This window comes from Melanostigma gelatinosum (genome assembly GCF_949748355.1).
Source record: "Melanostigma gelatinosum genome assembly, chromosome: 7".
Taxonomy (NCBI): domain Eukaryota; kingdom Metazoa; phylum Chordata; class Actinopteri; order Perciformes; family Zoarcidae; genus Melanostigma; species Melanostigma gelatinosum.
Window position 1 is genome coordinate 5,994,565 of NC_136640.1, and position 16,963 is coordinate 6,011,527.

The 16,963-nt window shown below is 44.5% G+C and overlaps 1 protein-coding gene across 1 annotated transcript in view; it reads left to right on the forward strand.

Annotated features, from left to right (window-relative positions):
* b3gat1a (beta-1,3-glucuronyltransferase 1 (glucuronosyltransferase P) a) overlaps positions 1-16,963 on the forward strand; it is a 65,737-nt gene that overhangs the window by 17,367 nt on the left and 31,407 nt on the right. The window contains exon 2 of the mRNA XM_079271396.1: positions 15,477-15,702. The gene's annotated coding sequence lies outside the window, so the exon portion shown is untranslated. The remainder of the gene's footprint in view (positions 1-15,476; positions 15,703-16,963) is intronic.

Sequence of the window (16,963 nt, forward strand, 5' to 3'; positions counted from 1 at the left end):
GCCCTGTCGGTGGGGAGAAAAGACGCATTAACTCGAGCGTCTCCCTGAAAAGTCTTCTGAAAAATGACATGTATTTCTAAACATCCTAATTCATCTATTATGCGTGTGAGTACTGCGTGTATATATTTTGTATCGTCAGATGACAGCTTACTGTTTTGAATTAGCTGCTAAACCGAGTGAAACAGTTTATTCTTAACATTCATATACAACAGCTTCACAGAACACATGAATACGTTTTGGGGAAAAAAGGCGATCATCCAGAGGACTTCATGGCTTTCTGTTGTGTACATTGTGAAACAGCATAGCACAGCAGTCGAGGCGTTGCGCTCTATGTAACCACGGCACTGCCTTAGTGCTCCAATCTGCAGAGTTCTCTCCGGCACATTACCGGTCGACACGGGGAGAATGAGACCATGAAGACGATGTGCCATTCAGCGGTCCTTTATGTGGGGGACAAGAGAGCCGAGACAGGCTGCTTGTTTCTGTCAGACAGAGAACCTCGTGTTAACCGAAAGCTGCGTAGTTTCAATTATGTTGCTCTGTCGGTATTTGGATTATACTGGGAGGCTACACACTTCATTATCAGCTGGGCTTACATATCTCCATTCAAGGGCACCTTGGCTGTGATTGATGAGGGGGCAGAGTGTTTGTTTGTCTTTCTCATCGTTAAGATGTAAAGTAGTCTGTAGCCTGTAAAGATTCTCATCCGTCACGTTTCAGTCACATTCTCTATCCCTTCGTGCCTCCTACATTAAAACATTTAAAGTGAAGCTGTCCGTTGCGGAGGCATTTTGTAGAATATTTCATGTGCAGTTATGTTGGATGGCAATCCTTCCGATAGCAATATGGATGTGATAGCATCTCCATGGTGCGCCTTGACAGCTAATTGCTCATCTGACTTGTATATTGCAATGCAATAAGCTCTGTGATTCTTTATTTACTGGGTGGCTGTCGATCGGTATCTTAAAGCTGCTTTAATCAATGTGTGGCATTATCTGTCCTCTTGGGGGTAGAAAAACATCAAAACAAGCTAACAGGTACACAACCACCACGTATCGCTAGCTTAGAAGTTAGGTTATGGTCATATTCAGCACAAATGTTTTCCTTGGTTACTTTAGGAATTTAAATCCATTATTTACTTAATGTTTGCTCTGTTATGTTCCCCAACAACTTCTGAGAAATATGTCTTGGTATTTACACTCGACATTGCTCGCCAGCTAGTTGCTAGCTTTGTCTCTCTGAGACAGGTAGTCACAGAAACATCGTTAGCGCCTTGTCACATTGTCAAACAGGCTTGGCAATTATTGTACAATAGGTCTGTCTGAATTCTGTTTCTGGAAAAGACTTTGAACAGATGTTATGAGAAGTCAGCCACACAATGTGTTTAAAACCTAAATAATGAGATAAAAAAAAGAAGCTAAGAAGCTCCATAGAGTTGCCGGCTTAAAGTTCTTGGTTATTTTTCTGCACTATGAGCCACTCTTTCACATAGCAAACTCATTTTTTTCAACGTCAGTATTAAAACCCTTAATTAATGCAGGTTAATGCAAATCGTGTCGACTAGAGACGACTAGAGAGATGAACTCTGCACACACACACACACACACAAGGACACGCACAAGCATGCACGCTTTGTGTTGGCTTAATTATGAACTGACTTTGACTCTGACTTTCATTTTGCAGCTTAAATCATCCATGTCCTAAATGCAAAATAATCCATAAAACCGTTCAACTTTCCAGGATAATACTTATCACCAGTGGCTCTGTGCAGTTTAGAGAATGGGGGGGGGGGGGGGGGGTTTACCCAGGGTGGTAAATTATCACAGTGGATATGGATATATTGCCTTCGATGCAAGTTTAGCTTTGTTTACCGAGGCGGGGCTGTTTAATTGCACTTTGTGCTCAGCGCTCAAAGCAGTGAAGCTTCACATGGAAATCTATTGGATTCGAGAAATTAGTTTAGTTTAATTGAACTTGTTGCTTTGTTTGGAAAAGATTATTGAAAAACTTTAATATCGTCAACAATGAATTGCACCTCATTTACATTTTGCAACCTCTCTGACCACAATGATGGAATTTAATTTCTCAGTAAACCAACAGTCATCATGAGTCAACCTATAGCCCTATGAAGACAAACATATCAGACTCATCCACAAACAAAGCAGTTTTGTTATTTGTGACTGTCCACATGTTCAAGTAAAACAATCAAAAAAAACTGTCTGCAATTGCTAACCATCAAGAAGAAACAAGCTCAGAGAAGCGAATCTTTCTCCATTTATTACATGTATTTAAGTTTTTATTTAAAAAAAAGCTGAAGAGACATCCCTGGTGGAAGTTTTTTTTCTTTGAAAGTGTGTTCAAACTAAACACGAAGCAAATTGTGATCTTGCCATAGTTGCTTAATTCTGTTTACTGGAGTGCAGCAACAAACAACCAGTGGATGAGACTTTAAATTAGCTCCACTTAGCAAACAACATGCAGTCATGCTTTGGTCTGTGGAGCGTGCCTGTATGTGTGTGTGTGTGTGTGTGTGTGTGTGTGTGTGTGTGTGTGTGTGTGTGTGTGTGTGTGTGTGTGTGTGTGTGCCACGGCTCAGATACAGAGGGATTGTTAACTTGCCTGCGACTGCAGCTGTTTCGCTTATATGTTCCAGCATACCCCCTCATGTCGCATCTGTGCAAAAGCTTTCTATGCTTTCTTTTTGCCTCTAATTTTCTCTCCCATTCAGTCAGAAGACAGTTTGCAGAGACAGGTTTGAAACCAAAACTAATAACTACACTCTCCTGCAACCACAGCCTGTCAGTTGTTTTCAAAGTATTTTGAAGTTAGAACTTTTTCTGTAAGTGTAAATTTGATAGAACAGTACTTCTGCGGCAAGACATTGTAAGTACATGTACTTATGTACGTAAGTGTTTGTGTATGTGTGTAATAAGCGAGGCAGCACTGAGAGGGTCCACTCCCTACCTCCTGATAAATGTTTCAGCTGTGTGCTGCAGGCACAATAATGTCGGAAACGCAGGCTGTACACCACAGTTGCCCCTTTGAGATCACATACAAGTGTAAGCTTTAGACCCCCATGCCCTCCAATTCGATGGCAGTCACTCACACTGAGGCCAGTTTTTCTGTGGTAACACTGTGGAGAATTCTAGGTCTCATACCCGCCGCTTCAGTACATCCTATCAGTCTCTTCATAAAGCTGCTGTTTTTCTCTTTTGCCTTGAGCAAGTGTTACGCATGGTTGAGTGTCCACAGGGAGCCTCAGTCAACATGCAGTCTCAGTGTGACAGGTCAGTTCCCAAATAGAGGTTACTCCTACAACACTTAACCACTGAAGACATACCTGTGTATGCCCACGTTAAGACAGAGGACTTAGAAATGCATACTGCACGTATACATACAAGTACATGCACACATACTGTATGCCACATGTAAAAAAGTAAATTATGGAAAGAAGTGCGCAGCAGATAGGTAATTGGATTCACCAAGATAATCAAAATTGGAATCTCTCCTTCCATGAATCTATTCAGTGAAATATGCAGATCAGAGGATTTATCTTCATTAACATCAGCAGTTTACAGATAGATTATATACGTCTGAAATACATCCAGCAAGCTCAGTTTTTCTTTTCTTTTTTTTATCCCAGTCAGAAATTAGACCAAACCTCTACCTCCGATGTTTGCAATGTGATCTGCTATGTCGACATATCCCTCCCTTCATTAGAGCGGCTGTCTCGCTAAATACTCTTACAATTAGAATGAGGATCTTCTTAATGGCAGGAAAACTCAGCCTGCGAGTGAGACACGGGGTTTTCTTTTCCCGTGGACCCAAGCTGACGTATTGCAGCTCTAAGAGGAAGGAACAGAGAAACCATTACAGAGCCATCTTCCAATGTAGGCTCTCCGGCAGACTGGCAAAGGAAAGGAGCCTTTCGGCCCAAATGATGGTGTGTCTCCTGGGTTCGATCACTTTGAGCCTGGCTGTAATGACTCGCACTCCAGAGATCTCCCATCTGACAAAGACCTTGATGTTAAATCCAAGAGTAAAGGTCTGGACTGGCAGCCGCAGGAGTGCACCAAATCAATTGAGAAATCTTTCAATGGTCACCACAGAGCCTTTTCCAGTCCTAACGAATCATCTATCAGATAAATGAATTCCTCCTATGCCTTCAAAAAGTATTTAACCAGATCCTTTCTGCGCAGTATGCTTTCCCTGCTCCAATGGATAGAAAATGTGAGCTTCGCCGAGAGACCACACCACTGCATCAAATCAAGCATCATGTTGTTGGGAAAATCAGGGGTCAAAACCCCCTGATCGAATGTGAAGCAGTGCCTGAAAGAGCGCTGAGTAAACCAGACAGCGCAGTGTCAGGCCTGCTGACGGCAGATGGGGGCGGATGCCTCGTCATTTGTCTCTCTTGTGATCGGAGCTGTCAGTAGAGCTTCATCTCGTGAGAAATAAACTGTCCTGCTTATACAGTTTCTGTCACAAGTAGTTCTAGTGTCTCGAAAACTTTCACTCAATAATGTTAGATCGACAGTTAGATAGATAGATATATATATTCAGTGTCTGAAACTCTAAATGTATGCAGCTAGTGCATGCATGTCATTGCAGCTGAGCATTACATAAAGCCCATAAACCTGGTGTAGGAGTCGTCATGCTGCTCACACCGCTGCTTGTCAGATGGTGCTGTGAGGAGACTGTTAACCACGTCTTTATTCAAACGTGGCAGGCTGTCCGAGCTATGATGTAGCACTGATCGAACAAGGACATTCGTGTTCTTTTTAATGCCTTCCCCCTCTCACGAAGATTACTTAAGCCCCCTGTTTTACGGGTAGCGGAGCCCTGTTTTACGGGTAGCGGAGCCCTTCAATTTCCCCAAGCCCAGGTAATTATGCAGACTAGGAGTACGAGCCATGTGATTGTGTTCTACGGCAGACGGTATATTACCTTTTTAGGGTGTCAAGGAGAGCACCTCGGGGAGCGACTTATAATTGCAGCTGGCACAGGTTTCAACTGTGAGAGCATGTTAGGGGGATTTTCTTATTGTTTGCTTGACTGCACTGGCGAGCACGGCGGCCGTGTTCAGACTGCCGGCGTGCGGCTCTGGAGTGAAACGTGTCGGTAATATTTGATGTGATGTCGGTAATATTTGATGTGATTAGAGGTCAGCTCTAATGCAGAGGCATTTACTGCAGAGCAGTGACACACGTCACTGTCCCAACAGTAACCAGCATATTGAGGCACTTCAATTAATACAAATGGAAAAAACTACAAGTGAAATGTTGTTTGAGTCTCACAGTCAGAGACTGTTACTGTTACAGAGAGGTTTTTAGTCACACATGGCTCTATGGTTGGCAATGTTATACATCTGAAAACCTATTTAATGGATCCTCGTGGAGTTTTTTTACAGACTTTTATGGTCACTCAAGGATGAATCCTACTGACTTTTCTTCTAGCGCCACCATGAGGTTGACATGTGTAGTTCAGAGCGAATGTTCTTGACTACTTGTTGGATGGATTGTCAAGAAATTTGCTCCAGAAGGCTCTTAAAATGCTGTCCCCATACACAAATACTGCATTGTTTTGAGGGAAATACATTTTGTTGTGGATTGCGTTTGCTTTTGACGTGTCAACAAATAAGTCCGCTGGAGTCCGCTTCGGGAGAAGGTCGGGGTTGTGGATGCGAACTGCAAATATAATCCTGGAGAAAATACGTTTTCCCTCATAGGGGGCATTGAGAGTGCAATTTAGTTGTATGTAATTTCGGAGACAGGGTATGCTGATATTGAAGATTGTAATGACTTTGTTAAATCCCCTAATCTAGTGCCATCAGCACGTCAACAATTCAAATTGGCCAATACTTTATGACCAGATACCTGCAAAACAAATGAAATTGAATCCAGTGAGTATTTAGGTCAAATGAATTCAAATCATATCAATACTTGTGAACTTAACAGTTTTGAACCAGGACCTCCTGTATTTGGAACAAGTGGCTCATGGAAAATATGGTGTGTCAGATTTAATCTACAAAGCCAGGTACATATTTAATCAACATTGTTTATTTTCTGCTGTGTGTAGACATTGTGTGTAGACCCCTGCTGACAGAGGTCAGCAGGGGTGGTGTGAACAATAATCACGTCAAGAACGACACCGCTGAAAGACGAACCAAGTGAGATAAAGTGATAAGTATTTCAAGCAGCGCAGGCTTGTTGTCGTTCTACAGCGACTGCCATAGTTGCGATCATGGCAGCTCATCAACATTCATCGCAGGAGCAGCAACTAAACTGCAAGCCTGGAGCCTGTCATCACCTCCAAAGTTTCCCAAACTCTCTGGTGGCCACTCGTACCGTTCTGCCGGCGTAATGCATCCAACCAAACATGAGAGGCGAAAGCTGCCAAGTGCAAACAGCAGCAGGCACCTACACTGCTCGCCAAGAGTGAAAATGACCCCCTCTCTTGATGGTCTCCCTGGGATCAGATGAGCTCCCGCAGAAGCTGAAAATGACCCTGATCGGTTGAGTGACAGCTGTGAAGATGAAAGGCTTCAAGTGAAATGTCGTGGTTGCTTCTTCACTTTGGAAGCGAGCGCTCTATTTGTGTGATGGCACTTGAAACGCCAACACTGGCCTGTCACGTCGGCCATCCAATGGTAAAGGCCCTATAGGAAAAGTATACAGCAGCTATGAGCCAACACCTTTGATTCACACAGGTTCAGTGAGGTGGTGTTAGTGACTTCTGGTCATGAAAAGCAAAAGATATTTATTTTTAAAACAATGTAAAGTAGCTCTTGTTCGTGCTGGAAACAACATTTCAGAGTTGTGTTGTGTTTCAGCAGGACACAACATGGAGAGCCATTATCTATTTATATCCCACAGACCAACTGAGATTCTGGCTGTTTCACCAAGCAGCACCTTCAGGCTGCTGATGTTATTCCTGTACAGCTCTGCAGCTCTGGCTGAGGCTGGGAATTCTTCACAGGGATCAGTGTATTCCAGAAATGGTGTGGGTGGTGGTGTGTGTGTGTATATATTTATATATATATAGTGTGTGTGTGTGTGTGTGTGGCAGGGGGAAGAGAGGTAATATTACTGGGGAATTGCCTGTAAATCCACAACCTTCTCCTGTCCTCTGTCTCTGTCAGAAGTTCTCCTTGAGGGGGATCAACAGGTAGCGTCGAGAGGAGGCTGGTCAAAAGTATTTGCCAAACTCCTGGAGGGCGAGGGTTGCTCTTAACTCCTGCTGCGATGCAAAAAACAAAAAAGTAAATTTGAACAATTCATTTAATATTTTAAGTCAAAAGGAAGCAGCCATACTTCTTAGAGACTTTATTATTACATTTTCCGAAGGTGTGGTAGTCGGTATGTGGCAATTGCTGGGCAGGTCCAAGCCAGACCGTGGGGGCAGTTTGAACGCGGTCAGAGCCACGTGATTTATTGCCGCTTCAATATTACTGATCACATGTGCTGACACCCTGCAACAAAGACCTACAGTAATATTGTCAAAGAAATGGCAGCCACTGGAGAAATGTGTTGTTATATTGCGCGCATTCATGTGTATCATCAATGGAACAATCTGCTTGGAGTGGCTGATGTAGTGTTGGAATCCACACAGGACTTTGTGGGGCGTAAGATTTGAGGCCATAGCACGAGAACTATGTAGGACACAACAGTATCGTGGCCAGTTTTATGTAGGACATCTCCTCCATTATTCAACAGAGCCGAACAAAGACACTTTTTGTAATTTTGCCAGCTGGTTTCTCTTAACACAACAGGCAACACGAGGTCCGGCAGTGGTGAGGATGAAGACCCTGCAAGGTGAATAAATAGTTCTTCTGCGATAACGTGCGCTGAGGTTTTTCCTCACACGCCATCAGTCCCAACCTGCCATGCGTCGCCATGGCAACCGATGGTCAGGCTAAGCTCAGCACCGTTTTTGGTCTTGAGAGGAACCGCAAACTGGCGGACAGACAAAGACGGCTCTCCAAAGCCGTGACGAGGCAGCGCAGCGCGGCACCGACGCCGGCCTGTGTCTTGCAAATGATCCTGCTCGTGTGAAGTCTCCGCGGCATCCATCATCCGCCTCTCGTGCTATTTCATTGTGTCGTCGCGCACAGTGCACAATTAAATTATGTACCTCGCAGAATGTATGAGGGCGTCGGGAGATTATCGCTGTAAATCTTTCAAATAATTCACCTTGGAGATAATTACGCCACATCATCGCTGTTAGGCCTCTGACATTTCCTTTATTCTGTAATGTGAGTGTGATGACAGGCTAACATTAAATTGAACGAGCTTCTACCCTGCTGATAATCGACTCGATGGGTTATTATGAATTTAACTGGATGGCTGAGAGTTCTACGGGCTCGAGGGTGACCTGAACGCGTGATGATTGTTCTTGTAAAAGGACATCCAGTGCTCTGCGGCTTGGCCTTCATTGAGCTGTCAGGAGCTGTGGGGGATGCGGTGCTGTCAGTCTGCCTGCCCACCTCCACCATCCATGAGATCGATCACGCCGCCGCCTCCGAGAGAAACCCAACCACCGCCGCTCCTCCAATTACTGCTGATGGGCCACATCTTTCTATCAGAATAGGCGTCAGAGCCGTATGGCGCCTTTCAGGGACAGGGAGAGAAAGAGAGAGAAAGGATGGAGTGGCGAGCCCGCGATGGAATAGAGAGAAGAAGAAAGAAGAAGAAAGTGGTGACAAGCGTGGCGTGCCCAGCTGGTGAAACCTCCCGTGCTGAACTTTGCCAAGACGGATGCTGAACTCAGACCCGCGTGTGCATTATTAATATTGACCACTTACACGAGAATAAAGAAGCATTTACTCAACAACTGATGTGCCTGAATTAATCATAGAGCCATACTCAAAGGCATGATGAATTCTCTTTCATGACAAACCTGGCAATTTACACTTAAATGACAGATGTCTTCAGAATGAAAAAAGGCCACCAGGTCTGGCATTATCTCTGGCATTATCTGACGCACCATCAAAGATTCAGCAGAGGAGAGGCTTTGTTTTTTTTCTTCTAAGCAGGGCATTTTCCACTCGACGATATTATTCCTCAACGGCAGTGGTGTATAAAGTACTCAAAAGCCATACTTGAGTAAAAGTAAAGATACCTTACTGGAAAACTACTCCAGTAAAAGTAAAAAGTCACCTATTAGAATACTACTTGAGTAAAAGTCTTAAAGTATCTGATATTTATTGTACTTAAGTACAAAAGTACTGAAGTATCAAAAGTAATTTTCTGATATTAAATGTACTTAAGTTCAGCTTCACAGACAGCTTGCGCACAGCTGCGAAGGATTTCCCTAATGCTAACGCTAACGCTGCGCTCTCTCGGCTCCCGTCAATCCAATGGTGTGGTGGCTAGCTATAGCTAACGTTAGCCAACTAGTGCTGCACAACTGTCAACACTTCCTCAGCTCACTAACTCGCTAGCGATCCACTGGTGTTGGTCTTCGTCACCACCGTAGTTTGTTGCGGGAGTAGAAGGTGCCTCCATTTCTGCTTCCATCGTGAAATCAGTCATCGTAGAGTGGAATTCTACTGATGCCCAGGATGCTATATGCTATAAGCTAGCGGGCGACTAGCCCGCTAGTTTATAGCATGTATCATCCTGGGCATCACTGGGAATCAAAACACCGCGGCTTTGAGAGCACTCGTTTGCAATTGTGCATTAACGTGATTAACCAATGATTTAACTTGCTGCTCGGACCACTGATTCACCAAACCTGCTTGCTTGCAGTCTGTGTTCCACCACAGTCCCCGACGCTGGTCTCATGATAAATGTTTTACTAAAGATAGATTTGATTTTGTAGCGAGTAACGAAAGTTTCAGGGGAAATGTATCGGAGTAAAAGTATCAGTTTTCTTTGCAAAATGTAGTGAAGTAAAAGTGAAAGTAAACAGAAATATAAGTAGTAAAGTAAAGTACAGAAAAAACTACTTAAGTACAGTAACGAAGTATTTCTACTTCGTTACTATACACCACTGCTCAACGGCGATCACTCATACTTTAAAAGAAGAAGATTACGATCAGTGATGGGATTATTATACATCTGGAGAATTTCAGTGCAATGTAGCAAACGTCTGACCCTCCAAGGATACAAAGAGACACATAAAAGCCGTAACTATAGTGAATTCTGCAAAAATAATGTGATTCTCTCTTGCAGTGCAGCGGTTGCCTTTCTTGCCTCGGGAAAGTGAGCCCGTATGTGCACTGAACTACATATTGTTGTTGATCCATATTAACAGTGTGTGCCTGTGTTGTATCCCGATGGCCTGCACATGGCCCCCGTCGGGTCCATCAGGTGGAAGCACAATTAGAAAGGCTTCTACTCCTTACGGCTTCTACTCCTGAGTTAGATTAGAATATATATCAAAAACGTTGCAGCTGTTAGTACATATATAAATATAAATCCCAATCAAAACTTCATAAAGGAGAAGTGTCCTATTTTTACACCTTATTGTATTTTGTGAGTTCTTCCTGCAAGACAACCTCTGCACGAAGAAGCATTGATTCTAGATGGTGCGTTTGTGTGTAGCCCACATACAGAACATCGGTCCGTCTCTATTCTGATGGGTTGCATTAGCAGGTTTGAAGTCGATCAATACCAACACCACCTCGTCTGGTCTCTCTCACTCTCTCTGCTCCCTCCATCCAATCCTCCGTCTTCATGTTTTGTCCTCCATCCGTCACTGTCAGACGCACAGAATGATCGCGGCCGCAGTGGTCAGCCCACGTCAGAGCCACAGCTCGCCGCACAACATGAGCTTGTCTGGAAGTGTGGAAGTGTGTGTGTGTGTGTGTGTGTGTGTGTGTGTGTGTGTGTGTGTGTGCATGTCTGCAGGCTCCCACACACGTCCACGTTTGTGTGTGTGTGTGTGTGTGTGTGTGTTTAAGTGTCCGGTGTCTGGTCATAGAGCAGAACGTGACAGAATGGAGACGCCTGCTGCAGTCGACACATTGTGAAATCTATATGAAAAAATGAATTGCTTAAGAACATGAAAAAGAAAATGAGTCGGGAGTATCTTCAGCCACTTGTGTGTTTTTGCTGTTTAATTAAGAAAAACAAATCTTCCCTTTTAGGGTCTCAGTTAGGTTTGTAGATAGAGACTTCTGCTTTAAGCCGTCTTTTTGAATAGATGGGGCCACTCCCATTTGTAGCTCATGAATATTGATGTTATTGTACAAATGAGCCACAAATGGCCCGAAGGCAGATAGGCAGGTGTGGAGGTTTTGAGCGAACGTATCAGTCTGGATTTAAACATTTAAATGACTTAATATCCATCCTCATTTAAAAAAACGTATCTTGAAAACTATCCCTAGTTCCCTTGGCTCAAACCGTATCACACCTCCCATCAGCAGCCGATTTATATTCAGCTTAGTAACCATAGCTACGCGTGGCACAAAAGACACATTTTGGGCTGGTGCCTGGTTTTATCTCTGAGCTATTAACCCCCAATGAGCAGAGGCACAGCTTGAGATCCTTGGCCTCCTTTGGTCACTCTACAGTCTAAGCTCACAATTATTGCTGTTTGAACTTTTCCCATCACAGTCCCTCGGCACTGAAATGACCTGCTGGCCAACTCGGTGTCCTTTAACTGTTTTCAAAAACACACTTTTTTTGAGTTTCTCTGACTTAAAATCTGGTCTGTTAGTATTATATTCTGTGCTGTTTTGTGTGCTTTGAATACTTTCATGCGGACCATTGATACTGTTTTGTTTTAAGTCGATTTTTATGCACAGCCCACAATTCTGTTTATATAAGACATCTCTGATTTTTTATTCATTTCACTAGCTTAGGCCCCCACCTCAGCCGGAGCGAGCCTTCATCGGTTGTTTGGAGTGTGAGGAATGGATGATGGAGATTTGGCCTGATGCGGTGTGGGGGAGGCTTAGCTGAGGATCCACTGCGGCTCCCAGGCCTTGCAGAACCCCCAAAATAAGCCTGTGAGCTGGTCGGCAAGATCGAGTGAGGATTCGTGGGTCTAAAGACGGCGTTGGATATGCCGAACCGATGTTGGACGGGTGTCTGCAGGAGGGCTGAACTCCTGGAATGGGAAACGAGAAAGCCATGGCATTGCGGTGGCCCAGACGTGAGCTGCATCGAGGAAGCGCCCTTGGCGGACGGGTGTCGCGCGTCATTTGATGATTGGGTAACCGACTGCTAGGTTGTCAGGAGTTTAAGGGATGGACTTGCTGGGCCATCCGCGGCCCCACGTGATGCTGTGGCTACTATTGGTCCGATTTCACAGCAGAACGACTTGGCATCTGCTTGTAAGATCCGAGGCTGGTCTACGGCAAACGTCGGCCATCGTGGAAACCCCCAAAAGACGGCAGAGGGAGCGGCCTCGTTGTTGGCTAATTGTGTGGGTCCATCGCTGGAAGCTTTTTTTCTTTTTTCTTCTCTTTCTCTCTCTTTCTTCTCCTTCTTCTCTACTTTGCTGTCTTTCCTTTTCTTTCTCTTCCTTTCTCTCTCTTCTCTTACTTTTCTCTTCCTTTCTCTCTCTTCTCTTACTTCTTTCCTCTCTTCTTTTTCTCTCTCTCTGCAATTCGTTGTTGCTTGCTGCGGTTCGTTGTTGCTTGCTGCGTTCAGTGGTTGCGTTGTTGCGGTCGGTGGTTGCGTTGTTGCGTTCGGTGGTTGCGTTGTTGCGTTCGGTGGTTGCGTTGTTGCGTTCGGTGGTTGCGTTGTTGCGCTTAGAGAGGGGGACAGCTTAGAGAGGGGGACAGAGAGGGCGTCTTTGGGCGCAGAGTCGTCGGAGGCTCGTTCCCGACCTGGGTCTGGAGCGAGCGAAGGAGGAGAGAGCTGGATTTACGTTTCCGTTGTCTACGTCTGGAGGTAGCGGGTCTCCCTCTGCCGCCGAGATGTGAGTAACAGGAGGACGGCCGTGAGTCCGACTCTTCGTATTGTCAGATCTCTTCGTATTGTCAGATGCTGACGGGTGGATGCAGCTGGTCGGCGAGGTGGAGATCGCGGGTTTGGCTGCCCGGACCCTCTCGATGGCGGTTGGCGGCGTCCTCTGCGTGGTGTTCCGGTTGCCGTAGTGTTCCGGTTGCGAATGCGGAAAACGCGAGCGTGCCGAGGCTTAGAGTGGGTAGGTATTTATAGGAGTGTGGCCGGAAGTGGGCGAGTGGCTGAGGTGTGGTCCTGCTCCTGAAATTCAGCTAAGTATCTCCAATTAACCTGACACAGTTTCGTGCTTTGAGCCTCTAACCATGAGGGGGGATGCAGTGATGTAGCATGTTCCCTGCCATGCAGGAGGTGTAGGTTGGAACAGGTCTTTCAATCTCCATCATGTCAGAGCAAAACAAACATGGTGTGATGGTGGAGGAGTGTGTCTGTCTCTGTGGTATACGTGTGAAATCATACACGGAGCATACTGGAGATCACTTAATACACATTTTTACATTTAAGATGAAGACATTTCAAGATTTAGTCAACATCACTGAAATATTCATCACATCAATTTAAAATGCATTTTATTTCAAGTAAATATTGCTCTCTGCATGACATGTGTGTTTGTGTACATGGTGACTCTTCTTTTCTGGTGATTCTGACACTATTTACGAGTATTTGCCGACATCTTATAATTGTCACTTGTGAAAAACAGCTTTTGCACGCGTCTCCTCAATTATTTTGCGCGTTTTGCAACGGCTCTGTATGGATGTCTGCTGTGCACGGAGGATCAAGGGTGCGCGCCAAAAATTCTAATTTGTTGAACTTTGACCCGAGCTGTGTTGACTTTCGCGATCGCAGGCAATCGCTGTGCACCACTGCTTTAATCCATTCATAACAATGCAATACCAAGGGTTTGGCCAGCAGATGTTGCCATTTTGGTATTGGATGCTTGGAAACAGTGAACCATCCAAATTTGTTTGCTTCAGAAAGCTTGATTCGTCCATCGCTAGTAATTTGAATTACAATCCTCTGGTTCAGGTCGAGAATCAGCGAGTCAGCTGGATCTACAGAAGGGGTATTCCCCATAGTTTTCAGAGAATTGCTTTCTTCCCTTATGACAACCCTATTGAATTTAGATTAGACCAATAACAAACCTGCGAGACTCCGTGCCCTCTGCATCGCATCTTGTCAAATCGGCTGTTAATGTGCCCGACCCTTGTCTCGTTTCTCCGCGCGTTGCATCAGCTGGTCCTCCTCTGCAGCCGCAGCGGCTGCCCACAGGCGAGCGCTACCAAAACTGTGGCAGAAGAGGCGGACGGAGGAAGCCTCATCAATAATGTATAGCGCGGCAGCTGGGGGAGAAAAATTGTGGTGGAGTGAGTGAGAAGTGCATCTGGTGTTTGTCTTATTTCTTCCAAATGGACGTTTTGAGATGACACTCCCTAGAGGGCACGTGCAAGACGAAGGAGGCTATTAATAGCTGGCAGGCTGAATACATTGTCAAATGTGTGTATAGATGGGCATCTGGCCATATTTTAGCAAGTTTTTTCTTTGCTGTTCTGTCATTTTCCACCAGGATGCAGGTAAAATGAACTAATTAATAACATAAATACTTTTTTTCATTATATATATATATATATATATATATTGAACCGTTCGGTACGAGGCTCACGGTTCGGTACGCATGACGAACCGAATACGTTTGAATAAAAAAAAAAAAAAACTTTATTTAACCAGGTAGTCCCATTGAGATTAAAAATCTCTTTTGCAAGATGTAAGTAACAATACAAGATGTAAGCAAGATGTAAGTAACAATACAAGATGTAAGCAAGATGTAAGTAACAATACTACATAACATGAAGGAGCAGTTCTTGTTTTGTATGCTTATGTGTTGCTAAGAAGACACCCCAGAAGATGAGTCACTCAGGTATCGTTCCGTCATTGTTCAAAGTCAAAGAATAACTTTATGATGTAAGTTGTAATGAATAAATATATTTTAAAATCAAGTACATTTCTCTGGCATTTATAGTTTTGTACTGTACCGAAACGTACCGAACCGTGGCTCCACTGTATCGTACCGAACCGTGAATTTTGTGAACCGTTACACCCCTAATATATATATATATATATATATATATATATATATATATATATATATATTTAAAAAGGCTACCCATGTTGTTTTTATTCTGTATGACGAATATGTGAAATACTTTAATAACTACGGAGCTGAAGTCAGCTACATGGGTGTAGTCCTAATAGGCACACCCGATGGAGGCCAAAACTAAAATCTCATCAATTTCGTGTCTGTCAAGCAGCTTGTAACTGTCGCTCCCCAGTGTCCTCAGAGGAGCACGCACACACACAATGATTAACTCTCCTGACAGCTGTCCAGATGCAAACACAAATCGCGTCACCGAGGCACTGGGAATGACCCGTCTGCTGTTCTAGTATGGCAGCGTCTCCTCCCAGCTGCCATCCTGCTCATTCCCTTTCTTCAATGCCCGTCATTGTATTGGGAAGAGGAAGCCCATTCTTACTCGCATCTCTCTCGTGCTCTTGTTTCTCCAGGGGCCGGCCCTGAGGACGTGAAACTGTTGGGAGAGCTTGGAGGTCACAGCTCCCCCCCCCCCCCTGCCTTAGATCACCTTCAACTGCACACATCTTTGCTCGCCAGGCGGCACCGATTAAGGCCGGATTGAGACAAAGAGTTGTGACAGTATCCGACGACACGAGGAGGAAAGGAATACACTGGAGGAGGGGCCTGTGCTTGCAGCAGACGGGCAAAGGACTGCTTGTGAGTAACCTATTGTTGTCATTGTTGTGGCGCTACACATTTCCATACAACTGGCCAGGACTGTGCCACGCATTCATATGCATTTGATGTTTTCCCAGTACAGCAATTAAGAAGTTCATAACCAGTATTCCATCTCAGGATCTATGCTAATTTTTAATTCCTTTGTTAGGAGCAGTGTATTTATATCCAAAGATGTTGTTTTCAAATATATATGTACCTTGACGATCTTGCTTTGTTCCTTTTTTCAATGTCACAAGCACGGATGCCTTATTTATATTTCTTATATGTTCCTACATGGCAGCTACAATTAAAACTCTGTGCGCATCAAAGGATGTGGTTGAAGGTAAAAGGAGGATGCAGGTGAAACCTCCTCCCACTTCTCACTCTCTGTCTCCCTCTATCAAGGATGTCTTCCTACTTTCTGTCTCGCTGCTTGTCCAATATATTGTCCATTTTCACCAGGAAATCCAGGTGAGGAATTAGGTGGACGACAGGGGCAAAATGATGTGACAGATCCACTTACTCCGGCTACATACTCCCTGGCCTCCGATATTATTCGAGGTTGATATATATGTGGGCACAGTGCACGGGAGCATAGGGGAGACGATTGGGAGACTAGAGGAAGGCAGGGAGGAGGGGGGAAGGTGAGCTCAACATCCGACGCTGCTGATGACAAATCCGAGGAAATAATCTTAAGGTGTGGAGGCAGCGAATGATGAGATAGTGAGGTGGGGAGGGGGGGAGTAAGAGAGGCTTGGCTGTTAAATCGCTTGTAGGCTCTGTTGTCTCCTCAGAGGAGAAAATATCATGATTTCTTATTGGCAAGCCTAGGGTAAGATGAATCTAAACCTCATACTCTCATATTCCCTTTTTTTCACAGTGCGAACAAACACAGCTGATATAAGACAGATTAGCACACAGATATATATACGTCTTACATAAGCCAAGGTGCCCTGGGATCACACCACTGGTCCATAGCAATGTTTCACACTGCACCAAATATTCAACTTTTGTATCCCTCACCATTGTCTCACAGATAATACAAAAGCATAACAATGAGATGAAAAGTGTGCTTTTGTTAAAAGTCAGGACATATGCACTGTAGTTCTTGGATATACTACTATTTATATATATATGCAGCATGCAGTGTTTTTTACAGACATTCATCGTCACCCAATCCTCCTGACTTTGATCTCAGACTTTTCCTCTGACCTCCTCATGAGGTTGACATTTTGGCTTCCAGTGAGATGTCTTGACAACG